A 15,820-nucleotide genomic window follows, 5' to 3' on the forward strand; every position below is an offset into this window, starting at 1 on the left:
TTCTTTCGTTAATATGCTCAGTAGTCCCTCCTTTTCTACTTTTGTAACCGCCCATGAGGACTGCCCCTGGTATATGTGCTCTTACTCATCATGTTATTTATTACTGTGTGAGCACTCTTTTTTTCTTTTTGCTTGTTTAGGCCCAGGAGCTCGCTCGTGCCCACATTTGCTCCCTTTCCTCAGGATCAGCTGCCTCCTCCTCCTCCCTCTTGCTTGTTTATTATTTCTTTCCTGCTCGCTCTGTGATGTTTGTATCAGCATGATCCAACAGGCCTGCATTTTAAAACAATGCATAAAATGTAACTCAGAGTTCAATTAAACAAATATTTTCAGTGAATAATGAGAAACAGACACAAAAACGTACACAAAAACACCGTGAAGACATCTCTGGGACCCACAAGGACATAACTGGCATTGCCTCTTTAATGGGCCCCTCGAATCTGCCCTCTCTCCCTTCCTCTTATTTACATACTCTTCTCTGCTTATTTGCCTGTCATGCTCACACATGTAGCTCGATGAGTGGTCCCCCAATTTTCTCTGCTGCTCAGCTGTGCTTTTATAAACATTGATCTGCCAGTCACAAAGATTGAGGTGTTTTTTTCTCAAGCTGTGGCTTGTTACTTCCGGGCACAGGTTGTTATTGAAGTGAGACTGTAAAATTGAGGTTTGCCTCTTCGTGTTTTCTTTCTTCCGGTACCTTCAGAGAGAAGTACGTGGCCACCCTTCATTTGTTCAGTCGGATGGTATTTAAGAGGGTACCAACACACATATCTTTCCTTAATTGCTTTGAGTGTAGATGGCTGCTCGTGTTTCAAAGCACTACATCAGTTGTTGTTTGTTCACGTGTTGGGTTTAGAAAAATAGTTACGCTTTGTTCTGCTACTTTTTTCTATAAACTCTACACATTCTTTTCTTTCTATTGAACTCTCTGGTCCATTATTTACGAGCCACTTTATTGCACACAAATTCTCAAGACAGTCTTTAATTCCACTCTACTATTTTCAATCACAGGATTTTTCACCATATCAAATGTAGAACTTTCTAATGCATCATCAAATCTTTCAGAATGCCACTGAATTCTTTCTTAAATGCACAGCATATCCCGTCCCTTATGTTTTTGCACTGGCTGTTTGTGATAAATTACATGTTGGATAAAGAATGGTCTAAATTGTGTAAATATATTTACCATTCACAGCGCATCTATGGCTCACTCAGGGTTTTACTGTGCTACTTTTACAGTGTATCTGTACAATTGCCATGACATTGTAGCACTGTTTCATAAATTCACCCAGTTGTGAAACTGAGGCATGGTGGTGCAAGGGCCCAATTACTGTATGGGCCCAATTCACAAAGCTTTTCCTATGGGTGTGTCTTACTCCAGGATTAGTTGTGACTTACACCTGAATAGTAGAGGCCTGATTCATAAATCTCTATCTTTGTGTAGGTATGTCTAATTTATAGCTTATATGTTATTACTCGTGTATTCCTAGAAGTATGACCTGCTCAGTCATGATTTCTATGAGTAAGTGTGTCTTGCGCCTATAAACTGCCAACAGAAAATGCCTTGGGAATCGTGCTGCTGTGCTCTTTTCTGGTTGTGAGTGAAGTCACAGCAATCAAGACTCACCACGCCCTCCCTGCGTAATTTGGCAAGCGCAGTAGAGGGGCGTCTACTTCTGCTCAATTAGGAGCATCACTACATCCAATAACGCCAATTTAGGGAATGACAAAGAAGAGACTAATTTACGTTGGCTGTTTCTGATTTTCTGACGGTGGAGACAGAGAAAGGACAGGGGGTGCCGTGGCCAAGGCAGACGGAGCAACAGTAGCAGAGACAGAGACAACAGAAGCAGTGGCACTTGGTAACTGGGGCTGCGGGGGAAGTACAGGGTATACCCTCTGCAGGGCATACGGAGGCGGAGGTTGAACATCCAGCAATTCCTCCACAAAAGTGTCGTTTTCTTCTCAAGCAACATAAGCCTTTTCACATTGCAATCTAAACTTCCTATCAGCACACTCTATTCCTTTTTCTATTTTCTCTCTATCATGCGCTATAGCTTTCTGATTCAACAACTGCATTCTCCCCTTTCGGACCTCTTACTCTGCTTTCATTCGTCTCTGTTTAGCCTCCTTTTGCCATGTTCTGAGGGAATCAAGCATCGACTGCCTACTCCTTTTTGCAAACAATTTTTCCTGTAGGAAATTAATTTTCTGTTCATCAAAAGTGCCTGTCAAGGGCCACTGTAACTCGGAATTGTCTCTCTATATTTTTGTCATAGTGTACTAAACATAATAGGGCCATGGCCATGTTTAACATACATGTCAAACTTCGGGGTGCCTTCCGGAGGTGCTGGCTGACTTTCTTCCAATCAAGCATCAGCAGAACAACAACTGACCAAACAAAACACCTTACTAAAGCACGGCATTTTTTAAAAGAAACAAGTTCACTATTTATACCGAGCAGATATTTGCAAAATCCTACACCAAAATTGGTCCCCAGACTTCATCAAATACAAATCAAAGTGGTACCATGTTCATAAAGAATTCAAACAAATTCAAGCGCTTGTCCAAAGACGGTCCTTAGACTGCATCAAATACAAGCAGACTCACCTGGTGCACAAAGGTAAAAAAATGTATTCTACACTGCCGACTCTTCGGACCAACCGGTCAGATCCAAGGGTTTTGCCGTTCAGGACCCCAGTCGGGATGACCACTGGATGAAGTACCGCCCGGTCAGACAGACGGGTCAGCTGCGAGTACAAGACTCTCTCATGCAGGGATCTCCGATCCGCCCATCCTGACCCAACATGGCCCCTACCTCCTCACCCATCCACGGGCAAGGATGAGTCACTCACCCGATGGGTCTAGGTTCGGGCACCGACTGAATTAAGTGACCCAATTAGGGCCACCCGGGTCACTCGCGACCACCTCTCGGCCTTCCACACAAATGAAGAGTCGATGCAACAGTAGAGAATACAAACCAAAGTGATTTATCAGTCATACACTCGAGCGAAGTCCAGTCTGACCAGCCTCCTAGGATTGCTTCAGAGGGGACTGACCTCAGACAACATGGTAAGGTGTGAAGTACATTTCCAGCACCCCTAAAGACCCGCCCAGACTGAATTTTTTCAGTTGGAAGCCAATGAACAAAGAAGGTTCAGAAGGATGAATTACAATCCTGGGACTGGGCACACTTTATCTTGTATTCAAAGTTACTCTCCCTCCTCTGAGCAGTGGGAGCAAGCCTATCTAGTCAGAAAGGTATGCACTAATAAACATTCTATTTATTAGCACAGCCAACTCAGCCTTGGAGAAATACACGTACAGAGGACACATTGGCAGCTGCTTTTCGGTGAGGCAAACACAAAGTGAGATAGTAGTAAGTTTTCGATCACAGCTCAAAATGGCAGCTAAATACAAAATGGTGCAGCGAATGCAAACTTAAGCCATACAGTGTATGGGAAATTCGGGAAAACCAATTTCCTAATCCAACACCAGTTTGTGCAAGATCATCGTTTCTCACGCACCTACATGTGCACATACATGTGGTCACATGTTCACTTGTAACCAGCCCAGAACTTCTTACCCTTGTAGTGCAGCATCGCCCTTATCTTAAATGGAGGACACTGGTGGTTAGCACTGTCACTGTCATCTACTGTCACTTGAGTAACTTACTTTAACTCTATATTATGTGTTCTGATTAACGCACTAACTGTGCTTATCCATTCACCTACAAACTTCAACACTATCATCAGTGTAAATGTTTGCGTACATTGCTTCTTGAAAGTAAATATGACTGCATGCTATCCCTGTGAAAAGCACCCTACATAAAAAACTGTGATTCCCTGTCCCATTTTTGTCTGTCCTATGTTTTAGCCCCCCCATCAAAATGTACGCCGCAAATGTGTATGCATTGTGGGTAGATTAATCCAACAGGCATACAAGGTGCTATAAACTAATTGTACTTGAATTAGAAGAAGTATCGCTTACTTGCTCAGAGTAATAGTGCCCATATCTGACATGCTGCAGCTTTTACATCTTAGCTCCCTAAGCGAGAAAAAACAGGCAAGAGCTTGCTCTCCCAAAACTGTTTACTTTTCTACAAATATTTGAATGACATTCTTCCTCATTCCCATTACCATACTTAAAACTTGTGGACCTAAGGGTATACATTTAAATTTTTGTTTTCTGTATATGAGTTTGCTCCACCAGCTAGGGGAAACATTGGCAATCAATAAATCAATCAATCAATCAGAGTACTTGTAAAGCGCGCTATTACCCCTGAGGGTCCCAAGGCGCTGAAAGGGGGGTGCTGCTATTGCTCGAAGAGCCAGGACTTGAGGAGTCTTCTGAAGGGGAGTAGGTCTTGGGTCTGCTGTATGTGGGTAGGGAGGGTGTTCCAGGTCTTGGCGGCGAGGTAGGAGAAGGATCTGCAGCCGGAAGACGTTCATTGGATGTGGGGGACAGTGGCAAGGGCGAGGCTGCCGGAGCGGAGCTGGCGGGTGAGGGTGTGGAAGCTGAGTCTGCAGTTTAGGTAGGCTGGTCCACCGTTGTGGAGTGCTTTGTGTGCGTGAGTGTGGAGCTTGAAGCTGATCCTCTTTTCAACGGGGAGCCAGTGTAGGTCTCTCAGGTGGGGGGCTATGTGGCTGCGGTGGGGGACGTTGACGATCAGTCTGGATGCGTTGTAGTCATCGTAGGTGTTTGGCTGGGATTCCTGCGTAGAGTGCGTTGCCGTAGTCCAGTCTGCTGCTGACGAGGGCCTGTGTTACCGTTCTTCTTGTTTCGGTCGGGATCCACTTGTAGATCCTGCGGAGCATGCGGAGGGTGTTGTAGCAGGAGGAGGAGACGGCCGGCATTGACCTGCTTAGACATGGAGAGGGAAGAGTTGAGGATGAATCCTAGATTGCGTACATGGTCGGTGGGTGTTGGTGCTGTTCCCAGTGTGGTCGGCCACCACAGGAGTCGTCCCAGGTTGAGGGTCCAAAGGATGAGGACCGCCGTCTTGTCCGAGTTCAGCTTCAGACGGCTGCTCCTCATCCAATCGGCGACGGCCTTCATTCCCTTGTGGAGGTTGGTTTTGGCGGTGTGTAGGTCCTTGGTGAGGGAGAGGATGAGCTGATGTCGTCAGCGTAGGAGATGATGTTGAGGTCATGATGGCGGGCCACTTGTGCGAGTGGGGCTATGTAGACGTTGAACAGTGTTGGGCTGAGGGATGAGCCCTTGGTGACGCCGAAGATGGTGTCGGTGGCTTCGGATCGAAAGGGTGGGAGGCAGACGCTCTGGGTTCTGCCGGAGAGGAAGGAGGTGGTCCAGTCAAGAGCCTTCTCTTGGATTCCGGCTTCTAGGAGGTGTGTCTTTAAGTGCGATGGCAGACCGTGTTGAAGGCGGCTGACAGGTCCAGGAGGATGAGGGCTGATGTTTCGCCGTTGTCTAGTTGGCGCCTGATGTCGTCTGTGGGGGCAATGAGGGCTGTCTCAGTGCTGTGGTTTCGTCTGAATCCGGACTGGGACGGGTCCAAGATGTTGTTGTCTTCGAGGTGGCGGGCCAGTTGCATGTTGACGATTTTCTCAATGACATTTGCAGGGAATGGGAGCAGGGAGATGGGCCAGAAGTTCTTGAGGTCCTTGGGGTCCACTTTGGGCTTCTTGAAGAGAGCGTTGTTTCGAAGGAGATGTTGATGACCTTCCGTAGTTGGGGTGCAATGGCTGCGTCTGCTTTGTTGAATACGTGGTGTGGGCATGGGTCAGATGGAGATCCTGAGTGAATGTAGTTCATGACCTTGCGTGTCTCGTCGTCGTTGATGTTGGGCCAGGAGGTCAGGCGGTTGGTGCTGGTGGTGTTCACAGGGGAGGTGGAGTCTGGCGTAGTCGGGCTGTCATGGTGTTGAAGGTGTCGTGGATGTCAGTGATCTTGTGGTGGAAGAAGATGGCTAGAGAGTCGCACAGTTCTTGTGAGGGCGAGATGTCGTTGTCGTTGGCGTTGGCGCTGGGGTTGGAGAGTTCCTTTACGATGCTGAAGAGCTGTGACTCACAGTGACTCAAAGATTATTAATTTCTCGTCTTACCATTTAAACCTTTCAGACTCTTCGTCACATGTGTACTGGGAAGCATATAAAGAATTTCCAAATAGTCAAGGAACCACTGAAAAGGGACACTAAAGGTATCCAGGCAGAAGCTCATATCATTGGCAGGTGTCCCTCAAAAGATGCCTTCAGCAATAGGGAATGCTGACAAGCTGGGAAATATTCACTCCTGACAATCATGCAAGACGTCACGGGGGTGTACAGTATGGTGGACATTGCTAACTGAAGAGCCAGAGGAATGAGGGAACATTGGAGAATCTCTGCTGATGGACCAGGATCAACGCCCTGGATTTCCTGGGCCACTCACTGATACATAAAACGTCATCATTGACTCATGCCACAGACCAGGAGGCCCATGAAGAGCATCATGGTGGTGAATGTCCTCCTATAACCTACAAGAACTTTATACATGCCCTGCATTGCGATGTCATGTCCTAAATGTACTTGCTTGTCCATGTTTTCATTTGTATATCATGGATACAATTGGCATACTGCTGGGCCTGGCTCTTTTTATCCCCAAAGTTTTTGCCCTCCTCTTTTTCTGAACCTTTTTTTGTTGTTGCTAGGACTCTGTGGAAAAGTATAAATTCTACGTTAGCATAAGCAGCAGCCATTTTGACTGTTGTGTCCATTTCGTTTCTGTTGCATTCATTTTTGCTCTCTGTTCGCCTTTTCACCCAGTCTGTATCCTCAACCTTAGCTGACTTCTCTAACATGGTCAATTTGGTGTACGTGCTGGAGGGCTGCCGCTGCCGGTGCACCTGGTCTTAGATGTTATCAAATGATTGCTTATTGCCGTCATAAACATTCCTTTCTCCCCCTCCTCATCTCCTGTCTACCTGGTCACCCATCTGCTTTTGTTTGCCTATAATTATTTCTGTGCTTAAACTTGTTTCCTCCAGATTTCCTCCCCCTGCGATTGCACTGCAATAAACAGTATATAAGGGCAATGGTTTTTGCATTCAATGTACTTCTTACAACAACACTTGAGGGTGTTGTTCGGGTACAGTCCCGATCATGAGTGTTTAATAAACTTTTACTTCACTCCAGTGCCGATCTCTCTTTTGGTAGTCTTCGGACCCGTGGACGAGAGGGTGACCCTGCACCAGTGTGCCCTCACGGGGGTACATTTCCACAATTGGCACCCAACACATGGGGCTCCATTGAAGACGCAGCCATCTGAAGGAATGGTCTTGACGGAAGATCGAAATTATCACGGAGGACGCGCACTTCATGAGAAGACCTTTGTCTTTGCAGCCAACGTGAAATTTCCGGTTTTCCTGACTTGACCCTCCGGTTGGTGGCCGGTCTCGAATGGGGCTTCTTTGGCGAATTTACATTGAGCATGAGGTCGACCAGAGATGGGCAGGTGGGAGTTGAAGACTTCTGTTTGGTAAGGTCGCTGATGCAGCACTCTTGATTGTTTGGTTTGGTTTTGGTGTTCATTCTTTGCAAAGACTGAAGACAGGTAAAGTGGGGATCTTTCTCCTTCTGACATTTGTTTGGATAGTAATATATTATATATACTTGTGAAAACATGCCTGCACTGAACAAAATTCGTAAATTGGTGCTGCTGTTGCAGTACCAGAAATGTTTTGGAACAAAGTCAGCCGGCTCCTCCAGAAGAGACGCCGAATAGAGATATGTATATAAAATATGGTATTTGTCCCATAATGTATGGCTAATTGTGGAACAAATAACAAAGAAAGAACCCGACCTACAGTGGCCATTGAATGGGTCGTTTGATTTTAAGAAAGTTCAGTATGTGGAACAGTGTCTGTTCAAAAGAAAGAGTAGGCAGGATATGTTTGATTGTTTGCGTATGTGGGATAAGAAAGTGCGAGAGAGAGCGACGAAAGCAGAAGCTGTAGCGAACAAAGAACAGCGGAAGACGATATATCAGCAATGTGTTGAATTAATAGATAAGGAAATGCAGGAAGGAATAGAAAAGGAAGATAGAGAACGTTGATTGCTGATAAATGGCCAGTACCCTATTAGACGTCCTATCTAGCCAATAATTAATACGCCCCATGATGATTGTATCATACTAGAGCGATCCCCCCGTATAAATACCCCTTTCTGAGTGCCCCTGGGGGTGGTGCTTCTGATGATGAGATCTTCCCCTCAAAAGATATGGACAAACATCAGTGATCCATGCGACAGACTTGCTCTATTCTGTCTAGCGAAGATAAAGATAAATTGAAGGGCAGTGCTAGAGAGCAATCTCGTCGGGCTACTACAGCGACGATCCGCTACAGTTCAGGCTTGGGAGGATGCAAAGCAGTTATATTTTTTAGAAAAGTTCTGTTGGGATGTATTATATAATTGGCAACATATCTCTGATGAAGCAGGCCCAAAAGACTTGAATGCAGATTATAAACAGTTAGGAGATGGGACTTACCCTTTCAAAAATAGACCTGATACAATTAGACGAGCGGTTAAACTACGGGATGACACATTAAAACTGCAAATGGAAAAAGAGTTAGCTAGGAAGAGTAAAGTCGTAGAAACAGAAAAGTCTCAGACAGAGAAAACAGATGTTCCTGTGGACATGTATAATCCTAGTAGTAGTGAGCCTGCTATGAGACCAATGTGTGAAGCCGCACCCCTGTATGTTCCCCAGAACTAATGATGATAAGATTTCCGAATATGCAAAGGGATATTTCATATATAATTGGGTCTACACTCCTTGGAGTAGAGCAGATGTTATGGCCCTTAACACTGCTGTGCCCGACCCCTGGAAAAACCCCGCCGCCTTCTATACGGAGTTGGAGGGAGCTATCAGCTCTTGCACTTTGACCTTAGCGGATATAGATATGTTCTTTGGGCTTATTTTGACCCCTGATATGTGGAGGACAATACGTAAAATGAATGATGCTGTGGCTTTTGGTGACACTTGGGGAAAAGTAGAAGAAATAGATGCAAACTGGGAACCTGCTCCGAAGCCCCAACAGGAGATATTAAATATTCCTAAAGCTATTGTGACTAAATTGAAGACTCTCATACCCCCTCAGAAAGTAGATTGGACTACGTTAGCGTCCTGTAAACAGAAAAAGGATAAGTCAGTTTCTGACTTCTTTTCAAGATTTGAGGAGACATTTCATGACTTTAGTGGCCAGTTGTTGGCTGACGAGACAGGCAAACGCCTGTTTGTTGACAAATTTGTTACTAATATGTTACCTGAAATATCCAGTCGCCTCAAGGCCAGTGAAAGTTCTTGGACCACGTCCTCCCCAGTTTCCCTTCTGACAATGGCACAATATTATGAGCGACAGGAACAGGAAGTGAAGGGAAGGGCGGATAAAAAGTTAAAGGATTTAAGAACAAAGGTTATGATGGCTCAAGCGTATGGTCCACCATTTAGAGGAGGTGGACGAGGCAGACGTGTAATGTATACACCTGGAGCACTCCCCCTCCTCTGGGCAAATTTGTCTCCTGACCAGTGCGCCTATTGTAAGGAGACTGGGCACTGGCGTTCAGAGAGAACCCCTTTTACAGGGCCAACAATATAAACGGGGAAGAGGATGTATGAGAGAGCGCCCCGGGAATGTAGGGAGCAGGGGTGGTGCAGCTGCTCGCCCCCGGTTAGAGGCAGTTGAACAAGGACCGAATTACCCTAAAACCTTTGACAAATGACATCAGTACCAAACGACTGACTATTCTTCTGACACACCCACAGATTCTGATTATGTAAAGGGTTGCCTATGACGGGGTGTGGGACCGGTTGAGGTGCCAGTAGATCAAATGGGTCCCTATGTTAAAGCAAATGTCTTGGGATTTACTGATTGATTTCTAGTTGATACAGGGGCTACCCGTAGTGTCCTGTCTAAAAGACTGGTTCCTAGGGCTCCCATGTCTGGCACATCGATAACATCAATAGGGTTTGACGGAACACCTACCCGTAGCCCACTATCACAGCCACTTGAATTCAGACCAGAAAGATTCACTGCAACAGGTCCAATCTTGCTCTCCTCTAACACGCCAGATAACATTGTAGGTATAGATATGCTAAAATATTTTCGTGCTATGATACGCTGTTACCCAAAAGGTGTACATGTTATCCCTAATGACAACTATCCAATAGTTGATAGGTCTTGCCTTATCAATGAAGACGTCGCTCTGGCGTCCCTACTTTGCACTCTATGGGCTTGATCAGACACTGATGTGGGACCAATGGTTATTCCACCTGCATAAATTCAAGTGAGGGAGGGTGCCTCATTGCCTCATTTGTCCCAATATAAGATATCTCGAGAGGGCGAGGAAGCATTAGCAGGTATTGTTCAGGATTTGATTAAAGTAGGTGTAGTGGAAGAGGTTCACTATAATACCTCCATATTTTGAAAAAGGACACTGATACTGAGATTTACAGGTTCATTATTGATTTGTGTGAGGTCAATAAAATAGTGGTGCCCCAATATCCGGTAGTTTCTGATATAACAACCCTCCTCACTATGGTCCCTCCAACTGCCACCGCATTCTCCGTGATTGATTTGAAAAATGCATTCTTCTCAATACCTATTCCCCAGACAGCCGTTATCTATTTGGATTCACACTGAAAAACACATCATTCAGGTTCTGTAAAGCTCCACAGGGCTATACAGAAAATCCCAGTATTTACAGTTGAGCATTAAAGAGCCAACATGATTCCTTTCCTGTAGCAAAAGGGGTAGTTCTATTTCAGTATGTGGATGATATTCTGCTAGCTGCAGACACTCCTGAGCAATGTGAAGAAGGTACATTGTTGTTGTTATCATTTCTAGCATCACATAATCACAATGCCTCTAGAAAGAAATTGCAATACTGTAGAGAGCAGATTACCTATTTAGGTCACCTCCTGTCTAAGGAGGGACGTGGGCTCACACCAGATTGCATTCGAACCATTCCAGACGCTCCTGTACCCCATACTCAAAAAGATGTCCATTCATTGATTTGCCTTACTTCCTTTTGTAGGCAGTGGATCCCCTGTTTTACGCATATTATCAAACCTCTGTTAGCCCTTTTGACCAAAGACACCCCGATGCCTCTGTCATGGACTGCTGAGTGTCAGAGCACCTTCCAACAGTTATGTCAAGCTCTTTGCTCTGCACCAGTATTAAGTACCCCAGATACACAAAATCTTTCACACTCTATGTACATGAAAAGGAAGGTTGTGCCCACTCGGTCTTAGCACAAATGCACAGTGATAAACAACGCCTGTGCATATTTTTCAGCTGTCCTTGACCCAGTTGCTCGTGAGCTGCCTGGATGTTTCCGAGCAGTGGCAGCAACGGCTGTATCCATACGACAGAGTGAAGGAATATTTCTGTCACACAAACTGCTCATGTTAGTACCCCATTAAGTTAATGCTCTGCTAAATCAAACAAAAATGCAATATCTGACTAGTGCTCGCTTGACAGGATATGAATTGACACTTTTGGCCCACCATATTACGCTAAAAATATGCCTGACATTAAATCCAGCTACATTTTTACCATTTCCATCCACTCAGCCTCAGTCACAAGAGTCACATGATTGTATATTTCTCACTGGAGAACAAACAAAAGGTTGAGTTGCCCTGCAAGACACTCCCTTCTCCATTACAGATGGAGTTATGGGTTGATGGGTCATGTTTGAAATTGCCCAATGGCACTACATCTGCTGCCTATGCTATTACGACACTCCAGACAATAGTTGAGACAGCTAGTATCCCACAGAACTCAGCTCAAGCAGCTGAATTGATCTCTCTAACCACAGCATGTGAGCTTAGTACAGACCTGATTGTCAAAGTCTACACCGATAGTCAGTATGCGTTTGGGGTAGCGCACAATTTTGGCCACCTGTGGAAAAAACGTGTTTTTCTCACTTCACATGGAACACAGATAGTGCATGGAGAACTAGCACATAATCTTCTTACTGCCTTAACCTATCCTAAGAAAAAAATAGCTATTGTCAAGTGTAGCGCACATAAGAAGGTGACAGACAAAATAGGAACAGGAAATGCCTGTGCAGATTGTACAGCCCGTGAGACTGCAATGCACGGAAGCACCGTGTCAATGTATGTTGTTAAGTCGCAAGCTGAGCGTTGGCATGATGATAGACAGGATGTGTTGGATATGCAACAATCTGCCTCCTTTGATGAATTAGACCAATGGTCTAAGGAGGGAGCACTAGATAATGAGGGCTGTTGGAGGAGCAAAGATATAACTAAATGAAAGTTGCCCACTGCATACCTATACCCTCTGATTCATATGGCACATGGTCGAGCCCATGTTGGTGCATCTTCAATAGCAAAACAGCTTATGCAAGTCTGGGACCATCCTGATATTGCTGGAACTGCCAAAAAGATAGTCCAGTCTTGCCTGGTCTGTCTTCAGTACAGTCCTGGAAAGGGAACGCAAACTCCAACAGGACACCCTTTGAGGTCCTTTAGATGGACTGCATCCAGTTTGAGTGCTGCAATAACATTATATATGTCTTAGTAGTAGTCTGTGCCTTTATGGGTGGAGGCATATGCTACAAAAGACAATACAGCCCTCACGACTGTGAAAATACTCCTGAAGGAATTTTTCCCTCGATTCGGTATTTGATGAATTTTATGGAGTGGTAACGGGACCCATTTCATTGGTCAGGTTGTAGAGTATGTTATGAAAGGGCAGGGGTCAAGCAGAAGTTCCATGCTGCTTTTCACCCACAGTCAGCAGGCTTGAGAGAACGTTATAACTAACCCTGAGCGTAGTTCGCGTAGTAGCACTACGCGTAGCTACGCAAAATGCACTTCGCACTACGCGAGCTACGCGTAGCTACGCAAACTGAGTAGCGCACTGTGCAAAATGCTGTTTGCAATGATTGCACAGTGCCCGATGCTTGTCCGCACTGTGCAATCAGTGCAAACCACATCTTGCACAGTGCAAGCGGTCGTTTTCTGCCACTCTAGTAGATTTGTACTCGAGCTGCAGCTTTCTCAACGCGGACTGGTAGTTTCTCATCGCGAGCGTTCGTGAGCATTCGCGACCGCTCGCTATGAAAAACCTGACCTCCCCGAATTTAGAATCTCGCCGGGAGGTTTATTTTCCTTACTCGCGATCGGCAACTTGATGCTGCTGATCGCGAACAAGGAAAAAGCCTCGCCGGGATGTCATTTTACTCGCTCATGGTCACCAACTTGACGTTGAGGACCTCAAGCAAGCACAAAATGACGGCTGCACTTTGCTACGCTACGCGTGTTTGCACTGTGGTACATGCAATTCGCGTAGTGCGGAGTGGCGCAAACTTCGCAAACTACGCGAGCGTAGCGTAGTACTTCGCCCAGGGTTAGATATAACTCCACATTGAAACTGAAATTGGCAAAAATACAGGCTTCCACTTCTTTGAAATGGCCTGATGCATTGCCCTTTGCGCTGCTTTTCGTCAGATCAATACCTCATACATGCTCTGGGCTTACCCCATATGAGGTTGTGTTTGGCAGGCCCATTTATATTTCGGAGATTCCTATACTTCGCCCTAATAATCAGTGATTAATGAGTGATTATCAATCTCAGTTAACTGACAGTTTAATTTCCAATCATCAGCAGGTTCGAGAAGCTTTCCCGGACAAGTCACAGGGTGACGGACATGACTTGCACCCAGGTGACCATGTGATGGTCAAACTATTTCAGCAAATGAATTGTCTGGAACCATGCTGGAGGGGCCCGGGACAGGTCCTCCTCGCCACCTGAGCCATAGTCCTAGTAACCAACAAGAAAAACTAAACAACTGAGAAAGTTTTTCCGGCTCACACTATCCCCGGTACATCCAGGTACCTACTCCGACCCAGGAAGAAAGGCTCTCCAGTGCAAAACAAGACAAGTGAAGCCATTGTCCTGAGTGAAGTCTGACTACAAAGGGAGGGCCGCCTATTAGTGGCTACTTGTCTCAACCTCAGTGAAGAAACCAACGTCCACTCAGGACTCTTAGGGGAGCTTCCTTTCTTGTTGTTTGCTGAAAGATGATCCCCCCCAAGGAGAAGAAGGGGATTGCTGCGATAATGTGTAATGGCTGTACACTTTGCATCCTTGTTTTGACTTTGATTGATGCTCTAATCGCTCTGTAATGTGGGTAGTGGAGGAAGTAATGCCTGGGGCTTCCTTGCACAACATTACTGCTACATTGCCTACTACAAAGGAACACCATCATTTTGATTTGCCACAACATGAACAGGGGTATTTCTTTAAATGTTGAATCAGAAACACCAGCTAAGCAATGCTACTAACTGTTGTGTTTGTGGCAAGATTCCTCCTCATCAGAACATAAGAGGAATCCTGTTGCCCCCACTGCCATTTTCTCACAATGACTCATGCCAAGCTTGGTTTAAGCTACTACATGCTTCCTATAAATGTAACCTTTCAAAACCATGGGATGTGGGTGACCTCAACACCAAAACTGAATAAAGTATTCTATCCCAACAAATATGGGGACCCACAAGCAAAGGGGAATGTCTTGGAAATGGAAGAATATAGTAGAGGAGATGCAGAAACAAAATATGTGTATCCAAACTCTAGATCGGCTAAAGGAAACGGGCCACCTGTTATCTCTGTTGTTCTGACTACTGGCCCCCTCTGTGTACAGGTTATAGGCAATATGCTAATGGGTCACAGTAACTGTACTACAGTGTTGCAAATGTCCACGAGGGCCCGAAGCAGCTTACTTGCATCACATCATACTTATATCATTTGTGGAGCTAAGGCATACTACTTCCTACCTTCAGGCTGGTCTGGTACCTGTTACATAGCTCTTCTTCCACTCCTGTGTCTCTAGCTCCCCCAACATACCACCAAGATTTGCAATTGTTCAATCACCACGTTGGTAGTAGGGAAAAAGTGCCATCGATGTCTCTGTAGTCGATCAGACAGAGACCACATGGGAACAATATATAGACTTTAATAAAGAATTTTACTTCTTCGTTGGCCCAGTACAAAACAACCAGCTGGTCCGTTGCCACACCCGTACAATGGAGGCAGTGATTAATCAGACAACTGCGGCCTTAAGAAACTTGACGGAAGAACAAGCATCAATCCGCATGGTCGCTTTACAGAATAGACTTGTTTTAGATGTTGTTCTAGCTGACCGAGGTGGAGAATGCCGGGTCATCGGATCCAGCTGCTGTGTTTTCATACGGGACAATTCACCATCTGTCTATGCGGCCATCTCCAAACTACACAAGATAGTCACTAAAATACATTAAGGCCCAGGAATATGGACTTGGACTGTGTGGTTTTGGACTTATTTTCAGCTTGGGGTTTGAAATTATTATCAGTTCTATGTGTATTAGTAGCTATTATATTCTCTTGTTTGTGTATTAATTGTGGACCAATGCTCTGTGCACTCTGTACTTCTGCCTGTACTGCCTGCATACCATCTAAAACGAATGTCCAAAATATAAATGCCCGTTTAGCAGTGGAACGAGAAATACATAGACTAATGGCAATAGATGTTGAGGATGTACGCTATGCCCCTTAGAAGGGACAAAAACTATCTTAGCTTATGCTAAAAGGGTCGTCTGTGAAAACGTGTAAATTCTACGTTAGCATAAGCAGCAGCCATTTTGACTGTTGTGTCCATTTAGTTTCTGTTGAGTTAATTTTGCACTCTATTGTTCACCTTTTCACCCAGCCTGTGTCCTCAACCTTAGCTGAACTCTCTGACATGGTCAATCTGGTCTACGTCCTGGAGGGCTGCAGCTGCTGGTGCACCTAGTCTCAGATGTTATCAAATGATTGCTTT

Source organism: Lissotriton vulgaris, chromosome 4_1 (assembly GCF_964263255.1).
Source record: "Lissotriton vulgaris chromosome 4_1, aLisVul1.2, whole genome shotgun sequence".
NCBI lineage: Eukaryota > Metazoa > Chordata > Amphibia > Caudata > Salamandridae > Lissotriton > Lissotriton vulgaris.